Consider the following 24,890-nt stretch of genomic DNA (forward strand, 5'->3'; position numbering starts at 1 on the left):
TGTTTTTATTTACCTTTATGACTATTATTTAACCTTATCCACCTGTTCTGAAAAGAATGATTGTGTTCCAGAGTACTTATTCTCGGTAGTCATAAAGGTAAGACAATGCATATTGAAAACTTATTTTATTTTCTTAAATGTAGCACAAAAGGGACAACAGTGAACACTAAATCCCTGATCCACCCCTCTTCATATTATACTCACTGGATATATATGGCATACAGTATATATGGGGAAACAGCCAAGTCCTGTCAGCTGCAAGTGGGCAGGGAGGTTTTTGGTAACATTTGGTAGAAAACAGACCTTTTGCTCTTTGAGTAAGCAAAACATGCAGCTATCTGGAACCTGATTCTGTGATTTTTTTAAGGAGCATATTTGTGATTTTAAAAGTGGGGCTTAGTTTCTGATCATTAATATTCATGTTTTGTTTAGGTAAGATGACGGTCACGATCATTGTTGATCATTGAGAGAGGTTAATGTTACAAATTACTGCCAGAATTACTTCAGTATACAAACTACCAAGAACAGAAAAACGCAAAAGAGGTTACAGACACAAGTGGGTTGCTCAAGTGACTGTATTCATTAGGTTGCTAGTAGCTAGTAGTTTACTGATGAATCATGTGAAACTGTCTCTTGTACTGTAGGAATCCCAGGAACAGGTTTATCTCTAGAACAAATCTGACAGCTTGTCCCAGAGACAGTTCCCCCTCTCAATGCATGACATCATCCTGGCGCCCAAAAGCTGACACCAAACAAATAGCAGGTTTAAGTGAAATTAAGTCAGAAGGAAGTCCCTACCTTCTGGGTCCAGTGAATGCACACACGCTACATACTCCTGCATGGCCTGTTCTTTGCTCATGTCCCCAAGCTGCTTCCAGGCCTGCCTGCAACATCACAGCACAATGTGTAACCCATCAGCAGCCTTGCAGAGTAGAAACTCTTAACCACTTTTCAGTAGGGCAAATGTTTTGTTTTCTATTTTTAATACAGTTCGGCAAGGAGACTGTCAATACTAGAACTCAGCTTCTCGGGTATGTAATTTAGTCATAGTCTATCCCATAAGTTGACTGACAGATCTTACTTGCCTAGGATGTTATTTAGCCTTTAACAACTGAAATCCTACTTACACTCCCTGGTCTGTTGGGTTTCTTACAATCACTGTAAAAGTTCGCACATTTACCTTTCTTTTTTCTGGACAACACTGAAACCTATATTTAGTGTGGGTTTTGTGGACTCGCAAAGATTTGTCTCTTGCCTCGTGTAACTTAAAATGACTTTGTGCACAATACTTTAGCTATCGCTTACTGAAAAGAATACATATTCAACAACTGAAAAGGTATCAATGAGAAGAAGCAAACTTTAAGAATATGATTAGCTAGTCATCATGTGAACACAGGATAACAATGGCTGTTTCAAACAGCAAATCCACTGGAATTTAACTGTATTTAACTGTATTCCTATTTTAAATTCACAGTGGCAATATGCTCACTGTGTGGAAAATGATTCAATTTATTTTTTAAATGTACCTGATATGATATAGATATATTTTATTACCCTGTTCATTTATGCCTACTGCTTATTTCTAAATTTTGCATATAAATAATGTATAAAACTCAGTATATGTGGCCAGTAGGTTTGTCAGTAATACAAAATATTTGGAGAATACCAGGAGAAATAAAGTCACAGGTCCAATGTAGCCCTACTACAAGGAGGTACTGTAGATGGATTATGCTTATAATCACAATGTAGTTCTACAATTATCTAAGAAGACAGTTTCCAATTTAACCCGTTTAACTGTAATTCATTCTAACTTACCATTTCCTTTGTCAATGGACCCTGGTTTTGCTGTTACATGTTCCAACTTTGACCTGAAAAGTCAAACCAGATAGAATGTGTCTGGCCGAGCCGGGTCGGTACCTGAACCTGTAGCAGAGTCGGGGGAAGACGATGGAGAGCGAGACGCCATATTGGAGTATGTCTATAAATATAAATGTTATGATCGTAGTTTGAATTTCTCGAATAATCTAAATCGATCTACAGGGAGAAAAAATTATATTAAAATTACGCTGGGAAAACGTTCCGAGGTCAAATTCTTCCAGCACGGGGGTACCTTTAAAGCCGAGACAACGGCACCGAAATTTTTTGGCGCGCCTTCTCTTTAAAGCCCTGGCCAAATATGAAGACAGTACGTACAGTTATAATTCAAACGGAATTAAAAACTACACATCCCAGTTACCATGGTGATGCTTGTGATCATTGCGTTTAACCAGGGCGAAAAATCAGTCACATGACTTTGGGGCAGAGTTTCGAAAGCTTAACCTATCAGCAACAAAGCGAAATTTACACGATGGGCTACCACAAACTGTCAGTTACACGACTGCGTATGTCGCTTAAGCCACTCCTATTTGGCATTTTAGTTATGGAGGCGAGAAGACGCCCCCCCCCCTCTCTGGGTGCCTGATTTGCCGCCATCTTTAACCGCTTCGTGTCCAAATCGCAGTAGCTACGCGTACGAAATAAAGTTCATCCCAGCTACAAAACATATATATTTTTGTGGTAAGAGGGAGCAAAACATCAGTATTTACTGCTTTTAATTAGTGTACGATTTATAGTTGAAATCTGAGCCTAAATATAAAGTTAAAATCTCGACAAAGCAATGTAGGAAATACAGAGAAAATAAATCCTTTCTGACATCTAAAATCAGTTTCGATCAAGGTCTCTAAAACGAACAAGAAAAAGAGGATTTTCGGAGGGCAATTACGCTGTATTTATATAGAATAAGTGATTTATGAGCAATCTAATTTCTTGTTCGTTTAAAACAGTGAAATGTCAGCTGCAAAAGATCGCACCAGAAACAGCACTCTCTCTGCCTGTCATAGACGTTCAGGAAAGGCTGAATGAAGTCATGGTGATCAATAATAACAGTTGTAGGACAAGAAACAAAAGATAGTGAAAACTTAAGATTTTTAAGGCTAAAACTCAAATTCATTCTACAAATTAAGGCAAATGAAAATTCAGGACGTTAAAGTGCTAGAGGTGTAAAAAAATACAAAAATGCACATGAGCAAAAAGTTTTAGAAATGGAGCAAACAGAATAAAAGCCATGCCTATAGTGCAGAAGAGGGATGCTGGAACACTTGCTTAGATATACAAAAAAATTACAAAAAGGTGTATGTTACAAAAGAACATGTAAACATGTACATCAATTTCCCTTCGCGATCAATAGTCTTATCTATAAACATGAAACAGAGTGAGGAATCAGAAATTAGCATGCATAAAAAACAGCAATTCTGTCAGTGAGCCCTAAATGAATTAATAGCAACTATGGTTTCATGGAGGGCTTATCAGATAGTTGGGCATTTAGGTAAACTGCCAGGTGAAAGGACTTGTAAACATATTTTGTTAAAGCAAGTCAGTTTTTTCCGCAACACATAAAAGACATTTTTCCAAGAAAGTTTAGCCTTTGTCACTAATGAAACCACTAAATAAAGACATAAATATAGAAATCTTAAGATTTGTTTTATTTAATGTTGGTAGCAGGATGAACTGTCAGGTTGAGCCAAGTGTATATTTTGTCGCAGAGTTGCTATAAGATGTTAACAGTGAAAAGGGTATTTAGAAATGAGTTATTTCAAGATGAAAATATTCAGAATAATTGCAAATCTAGCAGGATAGAGAAAGCACAGAAAACTGGCAGTTAGATTGATCAGATTAGTATGAAAAGTCATTTAGCAAAGGGAATGAAAAGAGTGACAAACTAGTATACTTTAGATCTTTTTTTCTGAACCAGGGAAAATCTGATCATGTTTCCCTATAACAATAATAAAAAAAATATATTTTATATATTACCATTAAAGGTGGCATCTCAAAGCAATACAGTAGATGTAAAAACGGATAAAAGGACCACAGATTACAAAGTAAATACATATAAGAAAGACAAGCAGTTAGAGGTGCTACCAAAATTAGAAAATGAAGCAGATACAGACACTAAGTCTTCTGAAAAGAAAGGTTCTGAGGTTAGATTTAAATGCACTCATGGTACGTGACTGATATCACTGGGAATACAAATTGAGAGCTCTGGGGTGCAGCTAGAGAAGACCCTGTCACCCACAGAATGTAGATGTTCTTGAGGACAGCTAGAAGACCAGAGTCAGACAGACAAAGGTGGGGGAGTAGACAGATAATAAGCCATATACTGTAGGTACAGAATGAGGATGAGGAATTTGAAGTTGACTCGAAACCTGATAGGTAACCAGTGCAAGGACTTGAAAACAGGTGTAATGCATCCCTGATAGGATTCTTGCTGTCATATTCTGAACATATTGAAGATTTCTCAATGTGGATTTAATTTCCCCAGTGAACAGGATGTGCATTTATTAATTCTAGGAAAAAAAGCCTTTCTTAATTTCTCTAGTTCTTAGTTTCTCTAGTTCCCTTTAAAATAAACTATTATCCCACAATGCAGAGTATTAAATGGCCAGTATTTACACATGATATTTGTGATTTAAAGAAATTAACACAAGCAGCTTTTGGGGATTTAAGTGTTGGCTGAGTTATTGCAGGATAAAAGACTAGAGATGTTGGTAAGAAGAAGATAATTTTGGGAAAGCTAAGGAATACACTGATAACAAGAACACTTCCTAATGGGGTTAAGCATACTTTTGATGAAGATGATGAAGTTAACAGACTGTATGTTTACATAGATACTGAAATGAGGATTGTATTTTAGATTTTGTGCAGTTACTAGTGTTGAACTGTGTGTTGGATGCACATGAATTGAAGGAATGGGCAAACATACTGTAGCTGATGCGGATCCACAGAGCCAGCATATTAAGATGTTTATAATTAGAGGTAATTTGTTTAAATAACTAGGTATGGATACTGATGTGCAAGAGAGGTGAAAAGGCCAGCAGTATAAAATATTTTATTCTCAGTGAGATGCTGCCATTTCATAGTGGGTTTCTAACACTGTGTATAGTTCCATCTATTTCTAATCTCTTTATCCAGTACAGAGGATTTGGAGCCTATCCCAGTAAGCAACGGACACAAGGCAGAATACACCCTGGACATAGCGCCAGTCCATCACAGGACAGACAGACACAAACACACACACACCAGGGCCAGTTTTCCCATAAACCAATTAACTTACCAGTATGTTTTGGAGTGCGAGAGGGAGTCATATCACACATATGGAGAAAAACCATGTAACCCAGAGAGAACATGCAAACATCACACACACACAGGATGGCAGGAATTGAATCTAGGACCCCAGTGCTCCAAGATAGCAATGCTAACCACTTTGCCACCATTATAAATGGATGGATATCTTAGTTATCTTTCTAGTTCACAGGTTTGCATGCATAATTTAATTTTGAAAGGCGCTGAGACATCAGGTACTACTGTTGTATTTATGAAAAAGAAACAAAACAAAAAGCATACTAACAACTGTGCCATCCTACTCTTTAGTTAATACAATTTATTATTTATAAACAGTTAACATTGTTAGCAAAATATTTTGAATTATATTTAACCCTATTTCTTCTTTAGTTTTGTATTTAACTTATTATATGATAGTCAGATTTAATGTATATTTGAACAATGAAAATATATTTTTACAAGATGCGGGGGAAAGTGCAACAACTTATTACAGTGCTAAATTTAATATTGATTGCTAATAGTTTATGCTAACACCTAACTTTCTTAATAAGGTGTAATTAAAACAGTGAACTAAGTGTAACATACCATTCAGAAATACAATCGAGAATAGTTTTGTGGTGTTTGTATGGATGAAACGTTTCTAAAATGTATAACGTAACAAAATTAAAGACGATTAAATTCTGTAATCTTTCCAATTGTAATGTCATTAGACAGAACAAGAAGTTTCTGCTTTGTCTAAGGATGGTATCAAAAAGTAGTCTAGGTGGTGAGAAAGCTGTGCTTGATAATTAAGTTACTTAAAAGTAAAAAGAGATGCTTCATATTGCTTGATTAATTTTAAAAACTAAGTTATAAATGCAGACGCGATCGCTGCCATAAGCGCTCCAGGCAGTAGAACGTTCGTTCTGTGCTGCTGAGCTCCGCGCCTCCTCCCTCTCTCGGTGCCGCGCCCCTCTCTGACGGAGCGCAGTGGGCGGTACGCTATTTTCAGAGCCTCTGATTGGGGAAAAAAAGACCTGCTGATGAGTTTCACACAACAGGAAGAGAAAAGAATGGGATTTTTTCTCTTCGAAACGTGTGTTGTCTTTATGAAATTCGTGAATTTTAAACGTTTAATTAAGAAGTAAAAACCTTACAGCGTACACAGAGATTCTGAGCTGATCACGAGGAAGAAAAATCACCCATTTTTCGCGCATAAAAAGTGGTTTTTAACTCTCGAAACCCATTTTTATAGGTTTTAAAGTCGTGCAATGTCTAAGTTGAGCAGGAACACATCATTATATCTCATTTTTTATTTCTTTTAAAAAAAATTTAAAAATCGTTTGCCCAGCCTATTAAAATTACTCCATCCTGCAGACAGTATCAAGATGCTGGCTAACCGTTTCGGGACTTGTTCCTCACCGCGGTCCGTTTACCGTTCGCTCCCCTAAGCGGTCCGAATGGAAACCAAAAAGAGACTAGATAAGTTCCTGGTCCATACAGTATATATATATACACACAGTACAGATGGAAAAAAGAAACGCAACACTTTCTGGAATGAGAATACTATAGTTATAGCTTATGTACTTTCACAAAAAGTTGGCAATTTGTTTTAAGCCCTCTGACCAGGAATACAGCTTGTGCAGTGAGGCATTGCAACTTGCCAATCACACGAAAGTTCATTAGGTGCACTTGTTGGTGCACAGTAGAACGTTGATAGTTCATCTGGCTTGCCTGGTTTTTCAGTAGCCAATTCATTCATGTATCTAGTCAAACCCTTTCCTCAAGGACGTCAGGATATCGGCGTCCACATCGCAGTTGGTATGTTTCTTCCAGGCCCCAAACCCTTTGAATAAAAATATCCATTTCCCTGTTTGGTAGATTATTTAAACCTTTTATATATTTTTTTTAAATCCAAATAGTTTCCCCTAGTTCATGCTGCACTACTAAATCTTATGAAGTGCACTACTGTAGGTCAGTAGCTTTGAGGATTTTGAATACTTACAGTTAATCAGGTCTTGCTATAACTATGAATAGAATTATGAAGGCTAAAACTCTTTTATTTTTTTAATGGTGTAGTACACCAATAAGATATTTAAAGACAACATTAAAATTAACCAACCATTTTCTGATTTAGTTGAAAAGTGTCTGGTCATGGATGTGGTAGTGTTCTCACCTATTTATATAACACAACATTATAAAAAAAAACATGAATGCAATTATTTTTATTTCAGAAACAGTAGATCAGCTAGGCAAATGAGGTTCCCATCATTAGAACTCTTTTTTGAGTTTTCATTGCAAGGAGTTTCCCCTCCATGTGAAACATGTTTGATGATGGCAGATGGATTATTACAGAAAGGCTCTGGATAAAGCAGTCGACAACTTCGACAGCAAATATGTTTTTTTTGGCATCTTCCTGAATTTGGAATTACAGGGATCCCTGGAAACACAGAGTGGTTTGACATGTCACTGTTCAAGTTTCTTTATTCCATGGCAGCAGGTCAGATAGACTTTGGATACGGTTCTACCCAGAGCCATCTTAATGTCAGGTTTATTTAATAAGAAGCTATTTGATTAAAGGTGTGTGGTAATTTGGCTATTAGACAACTGTTTTTCAATCATTTCAATCACATTCATATATATTATTCCCGTCATCTTCTATTGGACTATTCACCCATGATCTGTACTATTACCAGTCCCTTATCCAGTTCAATACATGAAATTCCTTAAATGGCTATTGCCTTTAATTTAGGAAGAACATTATCAAAAGCATCTTTAAAATCTAATCATATCATTTATGTACGTTCTGTGTGTTTACTGCTGTGACTTCTTTGAAGAATTTTAACAAGTTGGTAAAGGAAGAATGACCTTTTCTAAAACCATATTGACTATTTAGAAGAAGAGAGATCAGGTAAGAGTAGAGGTGCACAGTTAACCACTTGATCAGAGTGGAGTTTAGAGTTCTGCCTCACCATTCCTATGGAGGTAGCAGAGTCAATACAACTTGACGTTTGCTGAACACTAAGGCCAATTTGTATACAAATCAGTTTGTTTTTTAAAGGATTCTAAATTTAGGATGAATTCCCCCATTCTACATAAATTCCATCCAATGTCTAATTCTGAACCACACTTGTCACTAATGTGCTACACAAAATAAAATCACAGTCACAAACTAAATACTCACCATCTGGAGTGTTCTGAGGCTTGTTCCTACTGAATCTGTCCAAACTAAAAACTTCTTTTTTGAAGAACTATGAGCACACAAAGAAAACAATTTAGGAATATTTCTTCCACAGCTATTATACTTGAACTTGTTGTAACAGAAGGAATAAGGTTCTTGATCCCGAGATGAAGTAAAACAGATGAGTTTATTGCATGCAAGGAACAATAAAGCCGAAGTCTTGTTTCCCGCAAGAAACAACAAAACCGAAGTATTGTTCCCCGTACTGTTACAAACTTTTGGGTTATATAGTGTTTTCTTCTCCGTTTCTGACGTCACTCGGTCTGATGGAAAAGAGGGGGGTTCATGGTATTTGGCCAGTTTACGATGTTCTGGACAAAAAATGGTCAGTTTAAGATTACCCCCATTGGGGTTCCTAGCTTGCATCTGCAATCCTTATCAGTTAACCCCCTTTCCTGCCATAAACCCCAGCTTGTGACTTAGAAGTCTAAACCCCCTACAGAAAGGATTAAATTCAAACCCCCGTCTTCACATCTTTCTTCAAACTGTTACGTACTGTATTGATCTTGATAAATTTGTAGTCATTATTCATACAGAATATTCAGCTTTGGCCACCATAGCAGTTGCTATTCTTGTTGATTGCAATTAATAGAAATGTCTTCTAGAATATTATTTGATGTACAAATGAGCATTCTATTCAAATAATTTCTGTAGTGCTAATATTAAAAATACAATAATGCCCAAATTAATTAATAATTAAAGTTTGGGTATCTAATCCATACCCAAACTTTAATTTTTGAGGCTCATTGTACTCATCAGGCACTTTAAATGGTCCAAAGCTTTCACAGCTCCCACGTCCACTGGATGTTCCCTGGGCTCTTAACTTTTCCAAAGATGGATTTGTTTCATTCTGAGTTCTGACATCTTTTGACCTACAGTATTACCCATGATCTTATGCTTTATCATGGAGCCAAACTTTTTCAAAGGATGTTTCTTGACTTTCTGGCTCACATTCACATCTTCATCCGGCCTATTAACTGCAAAGGGGATGTTGCTGTGCGAGAGAAGCCCTTCGCTCTCAGATGTTTTGGTCAGTTGCATTGGGGTCATGTAATGTTTTGCTATGTCAATGCGCAGACCACTCTTGCTTTGGACTGGACTGAGATTTTTGTCCTTATTAAGGCTGGGATTGTACACATACCAAGATGAGTGTCCGGGCAACTCCTGTCACAAAAAAAAACAAAAAGTTACAGTTCAGTGATTGTTGTTTCATTTTTAAAAGTAAATCAAAACAAGTAACACTTCTCTTACGGAAAAGAAGATAAGGATTATGGGGTGTGTATATGTTTTTAGCACTGACGTTAACACTAGAATAAAGGCAGACAATGAAATATAAAATAAGAAATCAATGTGAATGTTTACAATTGCATGTATAGAAAAAAATGCATCTCAATTTTTTGTATGATGCAGACATCAGTTTGGAAATACTGGTAGACAATACTGTGAGCAAGTCTCTCTATAGTAGCATTAACTCACCTGATTGCTCTTGTACTAATTGAATAAGAAAGTGATAAAGCTGAAATCCACAGACACGTGAGTTTAGTACGTATGCTATGAACTGACATTTCTGAGATGTTATACAGTATTAGGGTAAAGAAATCTGGATTTGTAGTTTTATTGTAAAGGAAAATGCACAACATAACTATCATCATATTTACAAAATAAGAGTTCCATTTTCCAGTACATCCTACACAGACGTCTGTTAATTAGGTACAGAACAGGTCCATCCTACTTTCATAAGAGAAATTTTTACATGTTTGGAACTGTTGGTCATACCTCATCAACCACATCATGCAAAGAGGACTCCAGAGGTTGTGTTTTCATAAAGTCTGGCATCGAGGAGCTCTTCTTAGTCTTCTTAACTGTCTTCCCTGAAGCCTTACACTGCTGTACTACTTCTTGATCCTGGACTGTTTGAGCCAAATAATCTCCAGGCTTCTCTGGGGTCTCAGAAGCTAAGAAATCTTTTTTCTTATTAGAACAAGGTGTCACACCAACAGCTTCTCCTAGGGAACGTGATGAGCAGGACTTATCCATTGTGTCTTCTGGCTGGAAAATGTTTTCAAAAACACTTTGGACTGTTGGAGAAAAGCCCTTTGGAGACTTTTTCATAGAAGATTGTAGTTTTTTTACTTCTGACTGTAGTTACGTTTGAGTCCACAATTTTCTCCTGTTTGGACTTACTGGTTTTCTGAGAAATGAGAGATTGTGAAGATGGAATTGAACACCCGCTTCGTAAACCATAATTTGCAATAGTTTCTTTAGCCACACAACAGGCCATTTCCTTGATCATTTCTGGATTCTGTGAGGCAATTCCTACTTGTAATACTTTCTTGCTGCCAATGGATTCCATCAGTTTGCTGTAAACAGAGTAAACAGTATTCTTGATGGCTTGCTGTAATGGAAGATCTTCAGCCTTTGGTTCACTGATGGTTAGAGTGGAAACCTTTGACAATTCCTTCAGAGCATCTTTGGTGAGTTTCAGTGCCAGGTCTCTGACCTGAGACTCAGACAGCTCTTCCAATTCCCCAGAATAATCTTCTGGGTTGGGGAATCCAGGGCGAATTTTCAAAAGCAGTTTTGCCATGATATCTTTCACTGCATCTGTTCGACCAATAACAGGTGAAGGTTCTAACTGGTCCATTTTGGTGCACATGAGCTGCTCGGTGCTCCGGGTTTCCATATCATTGTCAGCTTGAGGAGCATCTGAAGACTCGATATCTGAATGTTGGAACTTCATAATTTCTCTCACAAGAGAATCAACTATCTTTTGGGCCAGGGCCTCACTCTTGGCTGCTACTGCTTGCTGTAAGTTGTCTTTGGAACCAGCACTCTGCAGCAGTTCTCTGTAAATACGGCTGGCCACTTGTTTGACAGAAACCAGCTCACATTGGATATTGCTTCCCATTGTTGGATTACATTCTGAGGTATCTGGGGCTGTAAATAGTTTCTTCAGCACATTGTCAATAATGCCCACAGCAAATTCACTAAGCTCTCAACAAGATAAACTTTCCATAATCTGTTCTTGTTTCTCCTCCCTCTTTGGAGAAATAGGATGAATTCTTAAGAGCAGCTTAGTTAAAATTTGTTTCACAATATCTGAATATGGTAGCTGAGTATAGTGAGTAGACATCGCGAGACAACGGAACGGGAGAGTAGAAGGCGGGAATATATGGTGTAAGGGAGTGATCTGTGTAGTTAATAAAATAGTTAAAATAATATAAGAACGACTCTTTATTAAGATACACAACATTTATTGGGACGAGAGATGAGTGCTTGGCGAACTCAAAGCGAGCAGAACACTGCAGATTTTAGTTCTCGTGCTGGTTGAAACGAACTCTTGAATTTTCGGACTGTTCGTTAAGCTTGCGCCATGGAAGATACGGCCGCCGCGCCGAGAAGTTTTGCTTATGCCCAGCTTTCTCCACCGCTTCCACTGAACCTTGGAGCTCCGGATTTGTATACGGAATACAAGACATGGATGAAGTCGTACAGATGTTTTGAAATAGCCAGTGGATCTACAGAAGCTCCGGATGCCTGAGACGGGCTGCATTACTGCACTGCATCGGGGCGCCCCTGCAGCGGATTTTCGCCAACCTCGCTGGAGAAAAAGGTCCATATGAACAGACTAGCTGCCTTAGACGCTTACTTTACACCGCGGAGAAATGTGGTTTTGGTACGGCATAAATGTAGGAATTCGTCTCAGGACGAATCTGTTGATGCTTTTGTGAATTCACTAAGAGAACTGGCTAAATCGTGTGACTTGGGAGTATTGGAAGCTGACATGTTAAGAGATCAACTTGTGGGAAAATGTGCACATAAGAGACTGCGTGATAAATTGTTGTAGGAGGGCTGACTTTAGAAAGAGCTCTTACAGTCGCTTACAATTCATGAAGCGGCTCAAGCAGAATCAAGAAATGCTTTCTGACCACAGTGAGATACCATAGCGTGTTTTTTTTACTCCCTGGCGGAAACGGGCTTCCATACTTTTCAACCATCTTTTCCTTTTCCAACATTTCCTAAAATATTGTTTTTTTGTGTTTGATTGAAACAGTTCTTACATAAAAATAACACCATTTTTAAAAATAATTTAGAATAATATTTCAATAAACACGAAGGTGCATTCATCATTTATCATCATGCAGAAAGTTATCTTTTTAGAAATAAAATTGGTGAACGTGTTTGGGGGTCATTTAATTTGATTCCAGACGTGTGCACCTTATGTAGGGGGTTTGCGTGTTCTCCCTGCTTTCACATAATCTTTCTTTGGGTGATTCCCTTCAACTTCCATCTTCAACACATGCTTGTTCAGTTCACTGGAATGTCTATATCGCCCTGTGTGTTTGTGTATGTACCCTACAAGAGGACAAGTATACTACTAATGCCGAGTTACACCTCTGGGATTCTGGAATAGACTCCTGGTCAGCTAAACCCTTAAACAGGAATAAGTAGCCTTCTGATAAAGGGTGGATAAAAGACAATTAATCAAATAGATCTTAATTTCACAACCTGTTGTTCACCAGACTGCAGAATAAACACAAGCAGGACTAACAGTTCCCAACAGACAGTCAAGTAATGAAAGAGACTACTGGAAATGAATCGGATGCCAGTTCTTCAAAGATAAAATATTATAGAAACGGAGTTCTCGTATCCTGCAGGTGATCAGACCAGCAATGTGATTGTCAGCAGGACTAGGCTAAAAACAAGCATGTGCTCATTTCATACATTCAGGGTATTAAAATAATAATAATAATAATAATAATAATAATAATAATTACTTACACTTATATAGCGCTTTTCTGGACACTCCATTCAAAGCGCTTTAAGGTAATGGGGACTCCCCTCCACCACCACCAATGTGCAGCATCCACCTGGATGATGCGACGGCAGCCATAGTGCACCAGAACAATCACCACACATCAGCTGTCAGTGGGGAGGAGAGCAGAGTAATGAAGCCAATTCATAGATGGGGATTACTAGGAGGCCATGACTGGTAAGGGCCAATGGGAAATCCTACACCCCTACTCTTTTCAAGAAACGCCTTGGGATTTTTAATGACCACAGAGAGTCGGGACCTCGGTTTTATGTGTCATCCAAAGGATGGCGCCTGTGTACAATATAGTATCCCCGTCACTATACGGGGGCATTAGGACCCACATGGACCGCAGGGTGAGCGCCCCCTGCTGGCCCCACTAACACGTCTTCCAGCAGCAACCTTAGTTTTTGCCAGGAGGTCTCACAACCAGGTACTGACCAGGATCACGCCTGCTGAGCTTCAGTGGGTTGCCAGTTGTGAGTTGCAGAGTGATCAAATGGATTGTATTCTCTTTTTTTACTAGGGATGTGAATTTGAAGGACTGTATCCACATCTTTTTGCACCCAGCCTGACCGTGTGGCTCTGCAGATCAATCAGTGAACACACATTTAGTTAGCTAATTTGATCCCTCTTTCATCCACTGAGTCTTTTTCAGACGTTCCAAGCTTTGGCATTTGTATTATGTAATCTTGGTCACAAATCCGAATGCAGATTCTGTCCAAAAGAAAGGATAATTCTCTTGCAACTGAACAGATAAGCAGTATAATTGTTGCAAATTTTCTTTGCTCTCACACTGCAACAGAAATAAAGAAACTGACCTCTGGTAATTGCAGAGCCCTTCTCCACAGCATTGAATTGGATCAAGTGATTAGACAATCGATGGATAATATTCCATGTGTCATGCTGCTGTGACTGAGAATATTGAGGACAACACCTGTATAACTATAAATGGCTACAATACCAGAATTGACCATAATTAAAATTGCATTTCTACACTTCTTTTCCATCCCAAAGGATCCCAAAGTCCATCACGCATTGTTCACCATTATACCAACAGTTCCTGGGAGCTACAGATGAAAAGTGGTTGAAAAGTGAGAAATGTCTTCACCAATTGTTTTAAGGAAAAACTTTAGGAAGGCCAGATTAAGAATTCCAGAGTGAAATCTAGCCAGAATACAGAGGGGTTAACACACCTATTCATTTAAACGGGGATCTGAAATAACCAAGTATGAAATTTAAAGCACGGCATTGCTACGGTACAAATACCTTCAGCCAAACCGCAAACAACCAGAACACATCTCGAGGCTGAGGAATTAGGAACCTCGTGAAATGGCCGTTCTGTTGTGACCTCATCCTACCGTCGCACCCAGATTAGTTTTTAAAAAGTTTCTGTCTGTACGTTTTTAATCCCTTTCTGCAGCTACCCAGCTACAGATACCATCTTACCAATTTAACCTTCTTCCTGCATATTAGGTGTCGTTTTAGACATATCTAGAAAAGACACATACAGACACATCAACCGCCAAAAAGCAAGACTGGGCAGAGAGAGGATGTTTTCATCCTTATTTCACCGGTGAAGCCCAACTGAAAGGAACTAGGAGACAGCAGAGTGCAAGAGTAGCATTATAAAATGCTTTGAAAAAAAAGTATTTTATAAGACTATAAAATCTACTGTATATACAATATACTTATATAAGAAATTAAGTCTGAAGGTGAACCGGACTCTCGTCACATTACGGACACTACAAAAAGTAGTTATTTTTAGGATATTTTCTTCAGCAGCACCACTTGCTTTCTATAACACAGTTAGGAAATGGAAGGGCACATCGCGGTAGTCACTGGAAACTAGGTCTTGATATACAGAAAAAAGACATTGTTTTTAAAAATAGTAATGTTGGAGATTTCCGTATGTACTGTGGCAACTGTTTTGTTATGTTGCTCTGTACAAATTACTAATCAGTCCATGCTTTTCAAATAAGGTGTTTATTACTTTGTATTATTATTATTATTATTATTATTATTAGGGGTGTAAATTCTTAAAAGGCAAACCGTGTGTTATATTTTTGGGGTCTCCAGGCTCCACTGGCAGAGCCAGACTGTTTGGGACGTGTGACCACACAGGTTTGATACCGTGAAGGCTTTGAGTTAGAATGGCGACATTCAAATTAGTATCCAAGATGTACTTCTTAAATTGAAATATTTAGATCAACAAACTACAGTAGCTCAGCCTTCACTCTTATACATATGCAAACACATTCGATCGGTGTGAGTTCAAATTAAAAATCTAATGGAAAAAGTCAGTGTTGGTTTTGAAGTGCACACTCGGCTATAATAGTGCTTAGGAGAACCTTGCAACGAAGGGAGTGTGACACTCTAGTAAAAGGCTGTGCTGGCTTTCAGAAAACAATAGTGAAGAAGTTCTTGGAGCTCCAGGAGCAGAACGAGATTCCCAGGGATATCAGCTTCACCGATGTGAGGGAATGGCTCCTGGAGGAAGGATCCAAGAATATTTCAGACCAGTTTATGGCTAACAGAGACAGGTAATGACATACGTAAGCTCCTCACTCTTTAACAGAATGTTCCTGCCTTTTAGATTCCCTGATTTGTTATATTTGTATCACATTTTTTTTTCGTTTCGCTGTAAATATTACTGTTATGTTAAAACATTGGATGTCAAGAATACAACTGTAAGTAAAGGTTTGCCTTAAGTTAATTAATTGTGCTAGCAAGTGGAAGTCTTGACTGAGTCAAAGTTTTCCAAAAGATAAACATTTATAATAATAATTGCTTACACTTACTGTATATAGCGCTTTTCTGGACACTCCACTCAAAGCGCTTTACAGGTAATGGGAACTCCCCTCCACCACCACCAATGTGCAGCATCCACCTGGATGATGCAACGGCAGCCATAGTGCGCCAGAACGCTCACCACACATCAGGTATCAGTGGGGAGGAGAGCAGAGTAATGAATTCATAGATGGGGATTATTAGGAGGCCATGATTGGTAAGGGCCAATGGGGAATTTGGCCAGGATGCCGGGGTTACACCCCTACTCTTTTCGCCCTGGGATTTTTAATGACCACAGACAGTCAGGACCTCGGTTTTACGTCTCATCCGAAGGACGGTGCCTGTTTACAGTATAGTGTCCCCGTCACTATACTGGGGCATTAGGATCCACATGGACCACAGGGTGAGCACCGCCTGCTGGTCCCACTAACACCTCTTCCAGCAGCAACCTTAGTTTTCCCCAGGAGGTCTTCCATCCAGGTACTGACCAGGCTCTGCCAGTTGTGAGTTGCAGAGTGATATGGCTGCTGGCATTTGCTCTACGGAAATACTACATTCACAAATTCCTCTGCTGCTGTCTGACATTTTGACCTTGCCTTGTGGATTAAGCTTTCTTTTCTGTTGTTGTTTATGAAGGCACCAGGCAGGATCTCCGAAAACAGAGGAGATATGCTGTGGTGAAATACAGCGTATGAGAGGTCTGCAGTACAGCAGACAGGATGAGGTATGAGAATACAGTTTGATTTATTTTGACCCAGGGCTGCTCCCGGTCATCACCTGGATGAGAGATCTTTAATAGCTGGTTTCCTTCTGCATCTTAAACTGATTAGAGACATTTATATCCACTCTGGCAAGTGACTTTGTGACACCTCTGTAAATACAGCATGATTGGGGAGCAAGCAAAATATAAAAGGATCTCTAGCATAACTGTTTTAAAAGATGTTGTCTTTCTGACAAGTAATTAAGCATTTATGTTGCATAATGCGAATTAAAAAAATTCTCTCACCTTATACTGTATACGCCTCTTCCAGCCGAACAGATTTCTGCAGAGTGGATACCCTTAGTGAATCATGTTACTGTATCGTCACACTTGGACTTCAGACACTTTTCATATGCTTTTATGAATCTTACAATTGTCATGGAAATATTAATTTTCAAGGAAGCCACAAGAGAGAGTTCTCACCTGAGTAAGGTCTTTATTTCAATATTGCAATATTGGGAGCCCTGTTGCCACTCTGCAAAGTGCATCAGAGACTCAATTTGTTACAAGCAGTACAGGGTTTTAATAAGATGTTGCGCTGTAAGAGAAAGCTCAACACTTTGTCCCTTCTAACACTTCCCCTTTCCCTAAGACCAAACAGATTACATCATAAAACGAAAGAAGCACCACTAGATTTGTTTTTCAAAGTTTATCAGTTACTTTCAGCTAATCTAATGACCCAGACAGCATATATTGTTTTGGTACACTGTCTTCTAAAGTAACCTAAACAAGGCGTACTTTGTTGATGCACTGTTTTCTAAAATTCTGCCCGTACCTCAGCGGTTACATCCTTGAAATGTACTTTCTAAAAGCACCAATATATATTTTTTGCAAAGCTCTCTACATTTTAAGAATCAATTTACTTATTAGATTTCCATTTCACATTCCACTCTGTAGCTTAACTCACTTTTAAAACACAAAGTTTATTCACCCCTTTCATTGATTTATCAGCTTTAAAATCATCAGCATTATCAATATATAGTATTTAGCCTCATCGGTTTTCTACATCAGCTTAATCATGTTTCTTGTTTTTTTTTTCACATTCTCACTGTACATTGCTGTATGGTATGTTATTTTCCCAGTTATTTTTACTTTTGGCTTCCCAGACCACATTCAGCTGCTGAATGCTCCTACTGTAATATGCTGAAAAATGCCCAAAGGCCTCAATTGCTAGATTGTAAAAAGGGGAGAGATTCAGCTCCACATGATCTAACAGAATCCTAAATATTTAATGTACCACCTATAAGCAGGTGACATATATAAATATAAATGTCTAGTAGCGTAGCTGTTTTGTGCTTAACACAATCTAGCTTTCTGCTGTTTGTCATCTGCTTTGCCTTTTCACTGACGGCTCTACAGATGTGGAAAATCAGAGAAAGGGCTTTACAGATGAGGATAGAGGAAGATGCCCGGAGGGAGGTGCGACAGGCCCAGCTGAAGAAAGAGACCAGACCTAGAAGGCACAAAAAGGTACTGGAGTAAGGGATGTTTGGATTCATCCTCTTAAGGTGAACTTTTCTTCATGCAAATTCCGGACCTGACACTGACCTTACAGCTATATTTTGTTGTATTTCCAAGATGACCACCTATAGGTTTAAATTAATAACCTAAACTAATACTTTTTGGATCCTCAGTGACCACAATGAGCATGGTATGTTGGCACCTCTTATATTGTGTGTCTACTCTAGGGTGGTTATGCCAAGATATGCTACAGAGGTGCCAAAGCACCATATTCTGGTAGTGTTTGGTTATAGCACTGACTCTCCAAAGCCCATGGTTTATCTCCAGCCTTGGGCACCTGCCATTTATTCTGCGTGTTGTGGGTTTTAATTCCAAGTAACATCCCAGAGACATGCTGCTTTGCATAATTGGCTGTTCTAAAGTATCCCTCAGGGGTATCTCCCCAAGAGGATCCAAGAGGGTGGTTGATGATCTCTCCTCTTCATTACCTAAGCATTAGAGGAGAGACATTGCTGCTTCAATCTCTTATACCCAGCCTGCAAGGTTCTAAACTACACACAGAGTCTTTCATCCAAGTAATGTCGGACCCAGCCTTTCTTCTGAGCTCTGACCAGACTCCAGGAGTCTCCTGTAGTTTTTACTTGAGCTGGAATTTCAGTGGTGCCCAACAGCTTCTGTCTGATACTAAATTAAACTGTGACCTTATGGACGGGAAGTTTTCTACTAGCAACATGTTGGGTTGCAAGCTAGTTCATTTGTCATTAAATACTAGAGTAATGGAAAAACATGTGCTTTTTAATACAAGATGTTCAACAATGAGATGGACCTTTTCATCTTTTGTTGAGAGGCTTTTCTTTTTCTTTAAAGAATAGCCACTTGTGAAAGGTTTTCTGTCATTCTCAGGCATTTTTAATTCTATAAAAGGAAGGTTGCTCTCCAGCAGCAATAGCTAAATGAGAGTTTACAGGAAAGGAAGGATTTTGAAAGAGAAATGCAAGACAGAATAAAAAGGCAATATTTTAATGAGATTCTTCAGTCTGGAAAACAGGGTAAGCTTCTAGATCCAATGGTGGTACAACTGAGATTTAGTTCACAATTCAATGTGTTTTAGTTTGTTGGCCAGAGGGAATGATGCAGGTTGACAACACCTTCAGGTTTACTACTGATTACAGAACTGTAGAATTTGTTTAAATTATATGGGTAAACAGATAAATAAATCCTAATCAGCATCCTAATTTTATCTATGAATAAATACATGTTTTCTGCCTATTTTGGATGTTAATTGGATTGATCACTTTTTTATGCATGCCATGAGAATTCTAATGCGGCAATAATTCTTTTCTCTTGGGTCAGTTCATATTTCACCTGACTCCACTGAAGAGGTGACTACTGATTCCAACTGGTTTCATGAAGTCCCTCTGATCAGTAGGCTGTCTGATGGGTAAGTCCTACATGCTGCAGTTGTGGTATGTTAAGCATCAGTACGTACAGAAAGTTTTTATTTTAATCATTTAAGTATGGTGATGTGTAAATGTTTAAAGAGGAACTGTTTTCTATTTTGAGCTCACTTCCCCAGCTGCGTTCGTTAAATTGCTTTTTCTCTCTTTGCGAATGCATGAATCAGTCTGTTAACAGTACAGTACATGTGCACATTTTTGTGTTAGCTCATGTGCATTTTTCCAAATCCTAGATATAGTTTACCATAGACTGGCTTTGTTGTAATGACTAGAACATTGACATTGAATATTGATATTGACAATGACTAGAGCAGCAGTCAAAATACACTAACTGAACCTTCGCAAAAATAAACTGTTGTATTGTACTTATGTATAACTCTGATCATACTGCATTACAACAATAATATATTAGTCATATTAAAACACATTTCTATCATAATAACTAACAACATGTTGTGGCACCGGTATAAAATGTGAAGTTTTGCTGAAGTATTGACAGTGGGAGAAATGTCTGGTCGTGTTAGAATGGATGTTATGTTTCAATCAACAACCACCAGAGGGCAGTAACAACTAAGTAACACTAAGTCATCAAATGTGTTGGAAACGCATTTTGGGCTTTGTCCTGAATGATGCAGCAGCAACATACAGTTGTATGGAAAAGTTTGGGATCCTCTGGTCAAACTGCGTGTTTCACAGAATCTTTAAATTCTCTAAGGTCTAATCTCTATGAAGTTAACAGGGTACAAACATAAACATGACATATTTCTGCACATTTCAATATAGACTTATTATTTATTTTCTGAATTTAACTGTATTTGTTATGTGTCAATTATGAAGTACCCAGTATGAAACTGGTTAGATACATTGCGCCTGACCAAGTAGTTGTTGTTGAAAACACAATGATGTAAATTACCAGTGATCTTCCTTTACATAGGAACACGATTGTACCATACTTGCTAAAGTGTTATGGAACAGTTGCAGTTTGAAGTTAAAGATTTATAATTTCCAATGTCCTATTTTGTTGTGGTGATTTTTATTTTATAAGCCTCTCATATTAAAGTTAAAAACCTAAGCAAGTTTTAGACATCCAGTAGGTAAATTGAAAAAGTACGAACATAATCATTGAAGTAGAAAAACACACATATTGATGGAAAATATATATATATATGTATTCAACACTACAGTGTTGGTTCAGGCACATTGTGTAATATGTCGGGTGTTTTAACATTTCTTAAGCAGCTCCAACAATTACAGCTACGCATCAAAGGACAGGACTTCAGACAGGACCAACCGGTCAACTCATGCTACATATCAAAGGGCAAGACGAATACACATGAAGCTATGAAACAAAACAACTTCCTGAGATCATACTGTATATAAGAGCTGGGAAACCCTTGCGGTTCGTCTGTCCTGCAGGGCAGACCCAACGCGCGTTGATGTCATTATTGAGCTCAATAAAACAACTGAATTCCCAAAGACTGTGTCCTGCTCCTTGGTTGAAGGATTTCCCACAACATCATGGTTAGGAGGCCATCTTTTTTACACAGGAATGTGCTTTAAAATAGATTAATTGTTCTACCACTAGAAAAGATGCCTATATATTGTTAATTAGTCACCATTGTTTAATATTGCAAAATCTAGTTAGTATTTTGGCCATGTAGTAACAATGTCACACTAATTAATTTTTATCATAATGTTGTTTAGTGAAAGGAAGGTGATTGAGAAGAGTTTATATGGACAGGTAAGGTACACTGCTATCTGTGGAGAAGAACTACCTTCTTCAGAGTCCTGATGCCCAGCAGAATGAGAGAGATGAGGCGAAAGTGACTAAGAAAAGAACAAATGGCAGTAGCCCCCCATCTTTCAAATTAAAGTCTCACTCCTTGGAATCAAGTGTGGGAATGGAAAGAGCAAACAGTGATATTGCTTTTGGGATCTCTAAAGCCAAAATCATTGAAATTGCTGAACAGATAGTCTCTCAGATCGTTGAAAAAACAAAGCGGGATTTCACCCCTGCGGGTAACAATTTACATGAGAGTAACTCAAAAGAGTCATTATTGCTCCCAGAAGCTGCAGAAATCTCCATTTTGGAAAAAAGAAGTCCAAAATCTCAGATTCCCAACAATAGGGTCACTGTTATTGCCAAGGACATTGTAAATTCTGTTTTTGAAAATGTTTTGTTTGCACTGAATTGTATTGAAACAAATAAATATCTGCAAGAATCCAATAAAAATGTTGCTGCTGACTTCCGGTTAGAATGCGGATGGGAAAGGCAGCATAAATACGGATCTCCCAGCAACTTTGTAATAAAGCCCTGAAAAGTGTTTTTTTTTCTACATTACGTTTGAAAAAATAATAACTATGGCTGAAGGGGCTGTCAGGAGAAGCAGGAGAAAACTAACGACCGTGGAAAATGTCGAAATTGCAACTTCGGACCATAGTCGAAGTAGCTCAACGGACTCTGAACAAGATGGCGCAGACGCCAGTCTTCAGAAAATATTATACGAACTTAGAGACTTCAGATGGGATAATAAAGAGCAGCTTATGGATATTAAACAGGAGCTGAGCAAGGTTAATAAGAGACTGGATAAAGCAGAGGGACGAATCGAAGAAGTGGAAACAAGGGTCTTAACAAGAGAAACTGCGATAAAGAAACTCTTGCAACGACAAATTACTTTAGAAACTAAATTAACAGACCAGCAAGGAAGATCGCGCAGAGAAAACATTTGGATTTACGGAATCCCTGAAGAATCGGAGGGTCGCTGCATGGTCACCTTCCTTGAAAATCTGCTAGGGGGGGAACTTGATTTACCGAAGGACGTGGAACTGGGAATTGAAAGGCCGCATAAAGCGTTAGCGCCGAGACTTAAAGGCCCTGACGCCAAACCGCGCTCCATTGTCGCCACGTTTTTAAGCTACAAGATAAAAGAGTTAGTGTTGCGTAAAGCTTGGCAAAAGAAAGAACTCTTCCACAATAACAAACACTTTTAGGGTGATAATGATTACCCCCCGACAGTACTAAAAAAACGTATGGAATATTCTGAAGTAAAAAAGGAGCTGAAATCGCCGAAAATTAAATTTCAGACTCCATTTCCAGTGAGGTTGCGGGTGTTTTACGAAGACGGCACCTGCCTATACCATTCAGCAGCATCAAGCGACTGTTTACTTGGCAGAAGGCTGGAAGACGGGGTGGTCCTGGGAAAGACCATTCCTCAAAACAGCAATATCAGGAGAAATTACAGAGTTTCAGGAGAAGACCCCCCTCGCAAGATTGAAGAAATTTGATAGTGAGTTGGTCATGATTTAATAGTTAAGGGTTTTTTAAAAAAAATAAGTTTCCTGCCATGTTTTAAGAGAATTTGTACATGTCGGGACAGATACTTGGTGATTACGACAGATTCTTGGTGACTTTTTATTTTTCTGGTTACACTCCTTTTTTTTTCTCTTTATCATATAAGTTCGGATTTGCCACCGCCCCCTACTTAAGGGCCCTCCTCCAGAGGAGAAGGAGGATTTCCCTAACGGAGAGAAGCCCACATAGGGTTCGTTTGAAAAGAACCGCACAGTTGGAAGAAAGTACTCTGAAAGAGACGGAGATGGATACAGTTTTGTTTAAGATTGTTTGGTTAATGTCTTTGTTTATTATGTTTTTTGATTGTGGTGCATTATTAGAAAAAAATTATAGGAAGAGGATGTTTAACAATATGAAACATATGTTGTATGGGAGAGATTTTGAAAGTTTTACCATTTACATAAAGTATGTCCAAGCAAGACCTTACAATAGTTACATTTAATGTTAATGGAGTGCTTAACCCTCTTAAGAGGAGTAAGATTTTGTCTAAAATGAAGAAAGGGGCTCATATTGCTTTTTTACAAGAAACACATTTGAGTGTATTGGAACATGAGAAATTAAGGAGAATGGGTTTCTCAAAAATCTATTTCTCCTCATATAAATCTGGCCATAGGAGAGGAGTGGCTATACTGATATCTCAAAAGGTTCAATTTGAGTTGCTTACAGAAGTTAAAGATAAGGAGGGGAGATATGTATTAGTATTGGGAAAAATTGAAGGGGAATTACTAACATTACTTAATGTATATGCTCCACCTGGTAGTGATTTTAATTTTTATTAAAAAATGGTCGATTTGATGGTTAATGCACAAGGGATACTGATTTGTGGGGATAATTGGAATGTGCGTCTTAACCCCAGGCTTGATTCTACAAATATACCTTCTCAGAGAGATTAGTCACTGTATAAAAAGATTAATGTACTGATGGGGGAAATGGGAATAATACATCTTTGGAGAGATTTCTATCCAAGTGGGTGGGATTACACTCACTATTCCTTCCCTCATTTGGAATATTCAAGGATTGATTATTTTTTTTTATACACAAGAGAGATAGACATAGGATCCAAGATTGTGATATTGGTAGAAGTAATTTTTCAGACCATGCTCCTATGTCATTGTCCATACGATTAAGTAATAATCGGGAAAATACAACATGGAGGATGAACTCAAGTCTGTTGAACAATCCACAATGTAAAGAACAGATAAAACAAGAAATAAAATGATTTTTGGAGGAGAATGATAATGGGGAAGTGAGACCAGAGATGATATGGGATACATTAAAGGCAGTTATAAGGGGGGAAATTATTGCTCTGAGTAGTCATAAGAAGAAGGTAAAGCAACTACAATTATATCATCTGACTATAAAGTTAAAAGAGTTGGAGAAAAAACATCAAGAAAAACAGGATTCACAAATCATGAAAGAAATAAAGAAGCTTAGAAACAAAATAGATGTCTTACATACACAGGAAATTGAAAAAAATATATATTTACTTGACAAAAATATTATGAATCAGGGTCAAAATCACTAAAGCTGTTGGCAAGAAAATTAAAAAAACAACAGACCGATAATACAATATATAAAATAAGGGACCAGAACTGTAATGGTGTATTATATAAATGGGAAGAAATTCAAAACACTTTAACACATTTTTACAGAAAATTATATACACAACCCCATTCAGAAAGTGAAGAAAAGATGGATACTTTTCTGGAATCTCTCAGTTTACCAACTCTTACGGAAGATCCAAATAATATATTAAAAACGACTATAACACGAGAAGAACTGAATTCAGTGATTACGAGCCTCAGAGCTAATAAATCACCTGGAACTCATGGTTTTAATTCAGAATGGTATAAAACCTTCCGAGCTGAATTGATATCAAA

At 38.1% G+C, this 24,890-nt stretch overlaps 1 long non-coding RNA gene and 1 pseudogene across 1 annotated transcript; one reads left to right on the plus strand and one right to left on the minus strand.

The window, feature by feature from the left end:
- The window catches only part of LOC138241306 (deoxyribonuclease-2-alpha-like), a 73,846-nt pseudogene that overhangs the window by 21,200 nt on the left and 27,756 nt on the right, over nt 1–24,890 (plus strand).
- On the minus strand, nt 11,653–17,659 carry LOC138241231 (uncharacterized). Its single transcript, XR_011190418.1, has 3 exons — nt 16,987–17,659; nt 13,160–13,300; nt 11,653–11,978 (listed from the first exon to the last, which is right to left on the minus strand). It is a non-coding gene; the product is annotated as an uncharacterized lncRNA (long non-coding RNA).

This window comes from Lepisosteus oculatus, chromosome 9, assembly GCF_040954835.1.
Source record: "Lepisosteus oculatus isolate fLepOcu1 chromosome 9, fLepOcu1.hap2, whole genome shotgun sequence".
Lineage (NCBI taxonomy): Eukaryota > Metazoa > Chordata > Actinopteri > Semionotiformes > Lepisosteidae > Lepisosteus > Lepisosteus oculatus.